The sequence below is a fragment of the Acomys russatus genome, chromosome 13 (genome assembly GCF_903995435.1).
Source record: "Acomys russatus chromosome 13, mAcoRus1.1, whole genome shotgun sequence".
Classification (NCBI taxonomy): Eukaryota; Metazoa; Chordata; class Mammalia; order Rodentia; family Muridae; genus Acomys; species Acomys russatus.
In genome coordinates, this window is record NC_067149.1 from 68756550 (window position 1) to 68768616 (window position 12067).

The following is a 12067-nucleotide window of genomic DNA, read 5'->3' on the forward strand; positions in this document are numbered from 1 at the left end:
CACCTCTCAGGTCACCTCCCAGGTCATCTCCCAGGTCATCTCCCAGGCCATCTCCCAGGTCATCCTATTTAACACTTCCATCACAGAAGATAAAGCAGTAAATGAAACCAGGACCCAAACAGCATCTCTACTTTTCTTACACACAGACACAGACACACACACACACACACACACACACACACACACTTTTTTTTAACGTTACTTGAGAGCTGGCTCAGTGGTTAAAAGCACTTGTTGCTATTGCAGAGGAGGCAGGTTCCACTCCCAGCACCCACATAGTGGGTCATGACCAACTGTATCCCCAATTTTGGGAATCTAACACACTCTTCTGACCTTCTTGGGCACCAGGCATGTATACATACAGGTCAAACACTTATATAAAATAAAAAATTCTATCAGACATAGTAGCATATGCCTTTAATTCCAGCAATCAGGAGGCAGACACAGGTAGATCTCTGTGAGTGCGAGGCCAGCCGATTCTACATAATAAGTTCCAGATCAGCCAGGTCTATGTGAAAAGACTCTGTTTCAGAAAAACAAAACAAACCAGGCAAAGTGGTACACACCTTTATCCCAGCACTTGGAAAGGAGAAGCAGTCAGATCTGTGAGTTCAAAGCCAGCCTGGTAAATAGAGTGAGTTCCAGGACAGTCGGGGCTGCACAGAGAAACTCTGTCTTAAAAAACCAATAACTAACTACCTAAATAAATAAATAAATACTTCTTAAAATTCCTTTTGAAAATGTGCCTTGCTTTATTTAATGTGTTACTACTTAGAATTACTCACTTTTCAAATGTGTATCAAGAAAACAAAACTCTGTAGATTCAAATATCCCAAATAGCCACACTCCCGACTGTTCTAATGGTATAAAATGATCGTGGAAGGTGTTGTCTGATTAGGAATGGCACCCATGGGACCATTAGAGAGCAGCAGTACTTGACAGAGGTTAGGAGGTGTGGCCTTGTTGTAGAAAGTGTGTCACTAGGGGTTGGGCTTTCAGGTTTTGAATGCTCAAGCCGGGCCCAGCCCCCCACACCCCTCAGCCTGCTGCCTGTGGGTCTGGATGTAGAACTCTCCGCTACCACATCTGCCTGTGTGCTGCCATTTTCCCACTATGAGGATAATGGACTAAATCTCTGAAAGTGTAAGCAAGCCCTCAATTAATTGTTTTCTTTTGTAAGAGATAACCTGGTCCTGGTGTCTTTTCACAGCAGTAGAACACTGACTAAGACAGAGAGTATGACTAAAATTTTTAAGGAAAAAAAAAAAGACATTAAATTACACAATAAATTATCTATACATGTATTTATTTGTCTGTCTGTTTGTTTGGACTCTGTGATGGCTAGAGGATAACTTGTGAGAGTTGGTTCCAGGAATCACACTCATGTCATCAGGCTGCACAGAGAGCCTTACACAGTAAAGTCATCTTGCCCTCGATGGTTAAGAGCACCTCCTGTTCTTCCAGAGGACCAGAGTTTGGTTCTCAGCATCCACATTGGATGAATCACAGCCAATCACCTTTAACTCCAGTTCCAAGTGATCTGATGCCCTCTCCTGGCTTCCACAGATACTGCGCGCGCGCGCGCACGCACGCACACACACACACACACACACACACACACACACACACACACACACACGATTTTTAAAAATACTAATATGGTCCCCTGGCAAGGAGCGAAGAGACACCTTGGTGGTGGTGTTTTTCTTACATCAGTCAGAGAAAGAGTAGATGGCAGTACTTTGTTCATCCTAGCTTGATGGCCAAAGCTGTTTTATACATAGGACACAGAAAAATCAAATCGAATTCAGGCAGCACAGCCTGGGAGGTAAAAGACAGACAGACACCTAAACATTGCCATGACACCCACATGACACGCTGGTGCACGGCACAGGTGGGCCATAGATACCAACTTGCCAGACAGCTGGGGCCACCGGCATGTGGCCAGCCTGCAGTGGGAGCCACCAAAGTGTGCAAGTATGCGATGAGCAGATGGGAGAGAAAGAAGTGGAGCAGCTTGAGCATTGTGAAGAGAGATGGAGATGGAGACTCGAGGGTGGAGAGCAGTAGCCTGCTGTGAGTGGCCGGCCCTGCCACCTGGGTCCATGGTGACATCCCCGCCTGAGCTGCCGCTGAGGGCCATGTCCATGGCTACGCAGCAGCAGGGGTGGATGCCGATATCCATGGCTTACATTGCCACTAGAAAACACGGGTACATCCCAGGCTAGGTCAGCCACTGGGGGCCATGTGTATGTCCAGGGGTTGTGCACAACTGGCCCTGGCCCTCACTGGCTATGGTGTTCTGGAGAGCTGACCCCACCTCTCACGGGCGACAGCACACTGAAGCTGGCCCTGATGGCAGGAATGTGGGTGAGCTGGCCCCGAGGGCATGAGTAGGAGAGAGGGGACCCTGACACTTGTCTGCCCTGGGGTGCTATGGGTGCAGAGGTGATGTCCACCCCCCACCTTGCCACTTCTGGCAGTCAGGAAAGCTGCCTACAGGCTCCTCTGTGCAGGAGAGCTAATCCTGCCCCTCACCAGCTGCAGCACTTGGAGAGCAGGCCCTGCCCCTCTCATGGACAGCACAGGAGAGCTGACACTCATGGCAAAGGCACAGATGAGCCAGCCCCGAGGGTGTGAGAGCAGGAGAGCTGTCCCAGCCCCTGGCAGGCTGTAAGACCTGGCAGAGTGGGCCATGCACCTTGACAGGGGAGCACAGTGGAGTTCCAAGTACCAGAGATCTGGCCCCAAGGGGATGAAAGCCAGAAAGCTGGCCCTGCCTTTTGGTGATGGTGGCACTGAGTAGCCTAGCCAGAGCAGTGCTGGAGAGCTCACCCTGGTGGTGTGGATAAGATAGAGTCAGTGCACTGACCAGCTCAGCTACCACCCAGGCCTAGATCCAGGGCTTTGAGTTGGCCCATCCCAAATCTATATCATCCACAAATGGTTGGGACATGTGAAAGGGACAGTCCTGGTGATCCAAAGCTTCAGGATCTCTATGACACAGGACAACAACAGAGTAACTGGGAAATCACAGAAGCCAGAGATCTTGAAACAGACCGATGACTCATTGCCATGAACATTTGCCTGCAAGTGAAGATGTGTGGGCAGAGGGCTATACTGTGGGGCACACTGTGACATACAGCTTCAAGACGAGATGTTTGCTATGCTGTGGTTTTGTTTGTTTGTATGTGTGTCTTCTATTTTTGCAGAGGGAGGTTGCAAGGGCAAAAGGGCAGACATGAGGGGATAGGAAGGTGAGTGGGACTGGCATGCATGAGGTGAAACTCACAAAAGAACCAATAAAAAGTTTTTAAAAAATTAAAAATACCAATATGGTTTGGTGGTGCTGAAGATTCGACCCAGGGCTTTGAACATGCTGAGCAAGCACAAACTTATAGATCCACTAAGATACAATCCCAGGCCAAGAATGAATAGTTGACACGGAGCAGAAAATAGACACCTCCTAGCCCAGGCTGAAAGACCATCGCAGCTGCAGTGTGACTCAGAAGTGCCTGGCACACATGCGTGTGAAGACCAAAGGCTACAGTTGAGACACGTTGTCTTTGGCAGTGCATCCTACAAGGATCAGAAAGTATTTCCTACAGTTAGCGGCTACAAAGAGGGACACCCAAAGCTTTTAAAGCACAAAGACTAAGCAACTAAGAAACCCTGAAGGAACATCTGCGGGTTAAATGATATAAGTTCTATTGACAAATATGAGGCCAGTGACAAAACCACATTGTCCCGGCTCAGGAAAACACCAGTCGATGTCCCACGGAACAGGGTGCCGTGACCCACGGCCCGTCCTCATCAACTCATGCACTTGTGAGAAGAGAAGAAAAAGTTCTCGCTGTTGCTACAGATTCCTGTCGTAGTTCATCAGGAAGGGGACTTTTGACAGAGAAAATACATTTTTTTGTAAATTTCAGAATACTCCAATGCCACTCCTTTGAAATGGCATCTTTGGGAAGCTAGGAAAATGTCTGTGCAGACATCGTTGAGTCCTGAGTATGTGGCTGTGAGAAAACATGAACCACCCAGTCTTGCTCACCGTAACCCCCCACCGGAGTCTGCCTGGGTGTTAAGACTCAGGTTCCACCCTAAGGGAACTCATTGTGAAGTTTCCCATGTTGGGCTTCGTGGGGGGGGGGGGGGGAGGGTGGTGACAGAAGTGCATGTGGCTTCCCAAAGAAGAGTCACAGGAAGACGGGTGCAAGGGCGCTGCAGCAGAGCCAACAGCCATACAAGAAGGCCAGCGCCTTGGCTGAGGCGTGCAAGTGTCAGGCTGAGGTCAGGACCTGAGGGGAGAGGCTCCAGGCTCAAGGGATGCTACACTCTCCTCAAAAGATGACAGGAGCAAGAGGCTCCAAGATAATCAATCACAAAGGCCTTGGGCCACGGCAATGAGGCTTGTTAAGGGTTTGAGCTGGAATGGACAGGGCCTGTGGCTGTGGGGCTGCAGCCAGACGAAGGCCAGAGTGAAGTGGGCCAGGTGAGCAAGCTCTCATGCATCCTTCCTGACGGGCAAAGCCTCCCATTACAAAAGCCCTTTCACGGCAGGGGCCTTAGTTCACTTCTCTTGGGAGCCTCCCACGGGTGACATTTTGTTTTATAAGCCAGCAAATAGCACGTGAGAATTAGGACTGAGAGACAGTTCAGACAACAGAACACCAGTCGAGGACGTTCTGTGGAAAAGCTGCTATTGGGGGAACGGCACTTATGTGTGACCAGTTTTCTCTCTCTGCCTCCTTTAGAGCATGTTAGAAAATACATAGTAATCATTGGCTGGTCAGACGCTTTGTCCGACTCTAAATCCGCTGCCTAATGAAAGTGTTAATCATGGCCGCCACGCCTAACTCCCGGGCTGCTGAGATAAACAGAAAGATAATCTGTGTGAAATCTCTCTGTGAACTTTGAAGCCTGTCATAAACGCAAGGCTGAATGACTAATGCTGCCTTCGAGGTGACTAAGCAGCAAAGAGCAGAGAGCTTGGGTTCAACCTGAACACACCCCAAGAGTGTTCAACTCACAATGTGTCCACCCTTTCGATAGGCGACACTCCAGTGTGTTCTTGTATAAACTCTTGACATCTCTGGGAAGAAACAGCGTCAAGTAGAGGAAACACTCTCTGCTGCCTTGTTAATAGGACATGCGGGCTCCATCACAGTGCCGCCGAGGGAGGATATGCATGCTCCATCACAGTGGCGCTGAAGGAGGACATGCAGGCTCCATCACAGTGCTGCTGAGGGAGGACACGCAGGCTCCGTCACAGTGCCACTGAGGGTGGCACCTCAGAGAGGCCCGCTTTTCCTGCCCACAGACTCACCCAGGCCTTTCCAGCCCCGGTGTTGAAGCTAGCAGTCCAGAAAGCTAGTGGCAATTCACATCCATAATCCAGGCCCTCAAGAGGCTGAGGCAGAAGGATGCCAGGTCTTTGAGTGTAGCCTAGGCTACAGTGAGAGACCCTGTCTCAAAAACCAAATCTAAAGCTACCTTCGTTCACTCCTGGGTCTGTTCGTCAACTTGAAAGGATCTCCGCAGCCATAAACTAGCTCAGTGCTACTTTTAAACTAGACAGCAGCCTCTTCCTCCTCATCTCAAGGCCCAATGAATTTAAGGGGGAGAAAGGAAAAGGAAAAATTTGTCTCACAGGATAATCATGAAAAACAGAAATAAAAGGAAGGGATTTAAATTTAATTCTTTTACAAATTTAACCTTCATCCAGGAGGCCAACCATCTGCAGGAACATAGCCTCTCAGGGAGCATCAGTCGTCCAGCAAGTCACTCACCCAGCAGAGTCAGAGGAACCACAGCTCAACAGGAGGGCCTCTTTCCTAATCGCCTTGAAAGGACGTGAAGGCGCTCGCTTCAGCCTCGCTTCAAACCTGTGGACAGGGGAGACCCTCGGAACCTCCTGGTGCACAGCAGAAACTCCACAGTGCCTGACGCCAAGCCCACAACTGACCTCCCTGTACCCCAACTTGGGACCCTGCAACCCACACCTGCCTACTCAAGTTTCAAGTGTTTTTCTTTGCATCCCTAAAATATTCACCCCCGTGGTCATTTCTGTCCCCCCTCCCCCCAGAAACTACCTCAGCAATCTAAACAAGGCCGGCATGTAAATCTCAGTTTGTGTTGGCCAAGAGTGAGGAGACAGAAGAAGACAAGTCTCTTCCTTCTTAAAGATGTCATAAAACTTAAGAGATGCAGAGCAGCAAGCCAGTCTTTCAGCAAGTAACACATCTGCCCAATGCTCTCCCAGTCTGCCTTGTAGAATGGCCTCATGCTGCCTAGGGAATGTCGCTCTCCTGGAGTTCACACCCTGTACAAGGAGGGAGGTGACCGGCGGGTGGGGCAGGCGAGGCTCTGAGAGTGTTCTCGCTAGAAGGAGATGCGACTGACTCCAGCGGCCTCTCCCAGCGACAAACGAAGCTGTCAGAACACCTTTAGGTAGGACACAGGAAGGTAAGGGGCCGTGCACAGGAGCAATTCACCTCAGGCTTGATTGTGAGGACGGTGTGCATAGAGCTGAGCCCCTGCTGTTACGTTTCAGTCTAAGAAACTCATTTTGAAATGTACCCTCTGCATCAAACTCTGATGCTGAGAAGTTACCAGGGACAGCATGTTGGAGCATGGAAGTATCAGGCCAAACCGCTACCCTTGGCCATGCCTAGAGAGGTCACAAAGGCCGGAAGGAACGCACACATGGCCTGTGTTCATCAGAGCACAGCGCGGGCCAGCACAGAGCAGTCTCCTCCCTCCGGCTAGCCAGCCACTTAGCTCTGAAAGGAAGAGAACTTAGCTCTGGGCTGTGTAACATTGTTAGACCTCAGAGGGGACACAGATAAAATCCATGCTTCTGTTCTCTGAGATAAAGGAGCAAAACGCCAGAGTGTGAGTTGTCAAGGCCTTTCCCAACAAGACTCTAGATTAGAACGCATTGCACAAGCCAGCCACACACAGGAGTTCTGAGTGCCCTGGCAAACGGCTGTGTGTGCTAGGCATCCTCGGGCTACTGTGACAAGGCGCCTGAGACAATCCAGTTAGTATAAGTCCAAGTTCTGCTGCGTTTGGATGTGTAGTGCCACAGTAAATCACAGTGGGCATGTGTGATGAGGGGAACCACGTACCTCATCGTAGAAGGCAAGCAAATAGAGAGACAGGAAGGAATGAAGCCGCAACTGCCCTTCCTTCCATGGCCCCACAAGGCCTCTCTATTCTATAACAGAGCCACAGGCTGGGGACCAAGCCTTCTACACATGGGTCTCAGGGGCCACTCAGGATCCAAACTATGCCACTGACCTTGATGATAATGACATTACCGTCACACTCAGTCCCTCAACATACCTGACTATCAGCAAACTCAGTAACAAGTATCACATTCTGACAAGACATTTCTTCTTCACTCTTGGATGCTAGTTGGGGTCACAGAGATGAAGACAGAGTCCTTACACCCACAGAGGGGCTACGGAGCTGGTCTGGAATTTGAACCAGGAGCCTGAGGTCCCAACTTAACAAGCTGCTGATGGGTCACGGCCATCACAATTTTCCTGTTGACTTGAATGTCCTTCTCAGTTCTACCTGTGCTTGCTGAGGTCAGTCAGAACCACTTGAAGCTAGCTTAGACCACAAGCTCTGTGTCCCCAAACAGACTCCTTCTGAGCTCTGTGCTGCAATTTTTACTTCATCATCACAGCAAGAGCCAGGTCTATTGTCACCACAACAGAGGTGACTGTTCAATTAAACAGCAGCTCCTTCATGTGGCCAGCAAGTACAGACGGTGGAAAAACACTGGCCAGACAGTAAGAAATGGCTTCTCATCCTTCCTACTAAAGCCGTGCAGCACAAACAACTTACAGATAAACACCATGTGGCAATGTGCTATATGGATCTACATGACCTACACACATATGCACAACACTTGTGACACATCAAAAGAAACTGATGATGGGTTTTCAGGGGAATTCTGTTAGTTATGTGTAATAAAATAAGTGCAACTATGTCAATGAGAATGTTAGAAAATCTTAATTCTCCTTGATATTCATTTCCAAATGAGCAAATACTCAGAGAGAAAGAGTCGTTTGGATCTTAAAGAGAAACAGAATTTAAGCATGTTATGGGTAATTTACATTCTGGTTAAGGTTTGGGTTCCAGCGTTCAACAGACCATTTCAGTGGGTAAGCGGCATTTGCTATCAGAAGACACACACACGCACACACAATCACACACCCATTCTAGTTGTGTTGTGTTCACACTGACGACTAAAGTGCAATGGATGAACTGATTTCAGGAATCAAATGCACGTTTCTAAATTTCATTCAACAAATAAGAGGCAATGAGAAGAAAGGAAACTGAATGTATATGCATCCATATATAATATAAAGTAGATACATATAAAAAGGTATAAAAATGAATCTCTATAACTAAAACCAAACAGAAGCATTTATCTCTATGATACCAACCCACAAACCCCAGGGTTATTTATGTATGTATGTGTGTATGTGTGTATGCACGCATGTATATATGCAGGCGTGGCTTATTGCCTTCTGGCTGTATGAAGATTGGACCCCAGGCCTTGCACATACCAGGCAAGTGCCTGGCTGCCCAGCTCCAGCCCAGGAGTCTGTAAGCGGTGAGACCGGGGGAAGTGAGTATGTAGCCTGTACTCTCTGCTCAGGAAGGATGGTTTTTAGGTCAGCAACAACTGGCATACATAAATCCACAAATTCTTAGCATGGTAGTAATAGCTCCTGGTCTAAGTCTTTAATTTAAAACCCATCTCAGAATATTTCATGCCAGGTAATAGCTGTGTGACAGAGAAATGGAGATCGCAGAGCTATGTTCATCACCAGGTGCTCAATTCACCGTTCTTCTCCTATAGGAGTCCTCCCCAAGGTCAGTGTGCTATGCTGGTGCTCTCAAAGCCTGCACATAAGAATGGGAAGACCACCGAGTGGTGGTGGCGCACGCCTTTAAACCCAGCACTTGGGAGGCAGAGGCAGGTGGGTCTCTGTAAGTTCAAGGCCAACCTGGTCTACAGAGTGAGTTCCAGGACAGCCAGGGCTACTCAGAGAAACCCTGTTTTGAAAAACCACAGGCTTACGCACATGTGCGCACGTGCACGCACGCACCTATGAAAACACACACACACATACACTCACACACACACAAAGATGAAAGGGGAGGAGCGTGGATCCCACCCATGGCCACCACTGCAGAATCTTGGCTTTCCCTTGGTGAATACCATCTTGGAGCGTGTGCAACCAGGCCAGGCCCATGGACAACCGCCTCACAGCAGCATCAGAAACCGTGAGCAGCTCCCTTTGGATGGAATAGAAAAGGCCTGACAGGAGCAGGAAGAGAAAAGAGGAGAGGGAGGCAGCTAGCGCTTCCTGTCTTGGGAAACGCGTTCACATGCTCTAACATGTGCACACGTGTGCGTGAGCCAGGTTACGGTACAAAACACAAAATTTACTTCTGAAAGTCGCAATGAAGCGTTCAGGAGACTAGAGAGAGGCCTCGGTGGTTATGAGCAATGGCTGCTGCCAGCTCACAGCTGTCCATAAGCCACTTGTAGAGAGTCTGATGCCCTCTTCTGACGTCTGTGGGCACTGTACACACGTGGTGCGCATGCACACACGCAGACACCCATACACATAAAAAGAGAGAGGTCAGCAAACCTTTCAAACGTCTCCTCCCCGTTCCACGTGACCTCCCACAGCAGAGCCTGCCCGTTGCTACCGCCGTCAACCAGCATGTCGGCGTGCGCGCCTGCATTCAGCACCTGTCTGCACGGTGAAGCCTGTCAGAGCCCTTTCGCAAAGGCTCGCATGTCGCTTCCTGAGGTCGCTTCCTAAGGCACATCATCAGATGACCATCCGTGCCCTTCTGAGGCGTTTTAGAGCCCGACAATGGAAAGCCGAGACTCTCTGCCCTCATTTTAACTCAGGAGCTGAAGTGATTAAAACGACGGGCCACCCTTTGGACCACCCACAGTGAGAAAAACATGCAAGACGGTTGCTTATTACATTTCCCGACACACGAAAATCTAGACCTTTAGTACTCTCACAAACAGCAACCACTGCTGGGGAAAAAAATCCAACCATTCAAGTGCAACACAGAGGGCACAGAAGGATGAATACAAATTGTTAGCTTTTAAAGCGCAAACCTACGGTAAGTAGAGTGACTGGTCGGATGTGGCTTAGTTAGGGTCCTAGCACTCATGTGGGGAGCTCGGCCAGGCCCACAGTGGGTGAGACCTACAAGGGGCGGAGTTTAATAGGAGGCAATTAGGTCACTGGTTGCTTCCTCAGAAGGAAGCTAAGGCAGTTCCCACCCAACCTTGCTCAGTTCTAGGGGTGATTATTACAGAAGAGCAAGGTGTGCCTCCCTAGCCTCTGACTTCGCCCCACTATAATCTCTCATCGCCACAACACAATGCAGCAGGAGTGAGTCCTCAACACAACCAAGCATATGCTGGTAGCATGCTCTTAGACCTCAGCAGTGAAAGCCAAATAAACCTCTCCTCTTTATAAGTCTGCAGCCTGGGGTGTTTTGTCACAACAATAGAAAGCTAAAATAGTGAGCATATAGATCTGCAGACCCAAGCCCTCACCGACTTACGCCTGAGACGTTACTATTTATTTTGGCCACCCACGCCTGATGGCCTGATGGCAAACTGCTCCCTGCTCCTTCTCAGGTGGCCTGGTTTGAATTATATGCACCTGATCATCCCAAATACAATTCATAGACACAGTCCTGAGGTTGTTGAAAAAGCTGAGGCCACCGGTTGGGGCTGGTTGACAAATGAATCGGACCTCACAGAAGGGAAAAGAGACACCACTGTAGGAGCCGCATTTTAAGAGGCTTCCTAACAAAGGAGCCTGCAGCTAGGGCCCAGGCTATCAGACACAAGCACAATAGCCACCGTATCTGATGAACTTCAGGAAAAACTAGAAAATGTTACCTTACAGACAGAACATGGATAAGGATATGAACACGCTCCACAGAAATGAAGAGCTGCTGGTACCTTAAAGACACAGACACACACACACACAGAGATACACACACACAGAGACACATACACACACACTCAGAGACACACATACACAGACACACAGACACACACACACACAAACACACACACACACACACAGAGAGACACACACACACACAGACACACAGAGAGACACATACAGACACACACACACACACCTTATTTCCTATGTTGATCCAGGATCAAAGCAGAGCTTAGTGGAGTGTATGGGAAAGCTGCCACAGCTGAAAAGAAGCAAGCACTGTGAATGACTTTTCCCTACCGCCCCGAGGCAAGGTCAGACAAGGAACGGGCAGAAGGGACCCTGTGTCAGCAAGCCCTGCAGATGAGCAAGCACAGTTGTGTTTGTGTTGTGGGGTTTCTAAGGCAGGGGGGTTGTGAGACTGCGCCATTTGCATATTAAGTTTGGTAAGAGATTCCAGACCAGAGGAGCAGAGAGGCAAAGATGGAAGGCATGGTCCACACTGCCCCTCCCCAACACCCAACAGCATCTATGATAGCTCGTGACTAAGCACCGTATGCTAAACCCGATGAAAACCTCCGCATAGATTCCTTAATCCACGGATAGCGTGGCTGCTGCCATTTCACCGGTCGCGAGACCTGGTTTGTTTAAACATTAGTCTGCCCAGGACACAGAGCGAGGAAGCAGCACAGCTAAGATTCAAATCCAAGAAGTAACATCACCAGCTGCGCCTCTGTGGCCTCACTTCTCGCTCTCTCCTTCTGTCCGTACTGCTCAGTTTCCATGTTTCCTAGCCAGGTTCTTCCTTCTGCAATCTCACATCACTCATGCCATGAATTTCTCTTTTTTGTTCTCTGAATTTTCTCTTTTTGTCTCTTCTCTCCCTCCCATGATCATAAACTGTTCCTGAAGCATGTATTGTCATTTTATTTGGACAAGAATATGTTCTTCATATTTCAAAGTAAAAAATATAGAGGAGTTGGGCATTTTCTTCTCAAAACTCAACAAAAAAAAATTAAGGCACATATTTCATAGGTGTTTTGTAC

General features: G+C 48.8%; 1 protein-coding gene and 1 pseudogene across 1 annotated transcript in view; one reads left to right on the top strand and one right to left on the bottom strand.

The window, feature by feature from the left end:
- Nucleotides 1-12067, bottom strand: part of LOC127197747 (inositol 1,4,5-trisphosphate receptor type 2) — a 134295-nt gene that overhangs the window by 62248 nt on the left and 59980 nt on the right. The window lies entirely within an intron of this gene.
- LOC127197849 (uncharacterized) lies at nt 1662-1793 on the top strand (annotated as a pseudogene).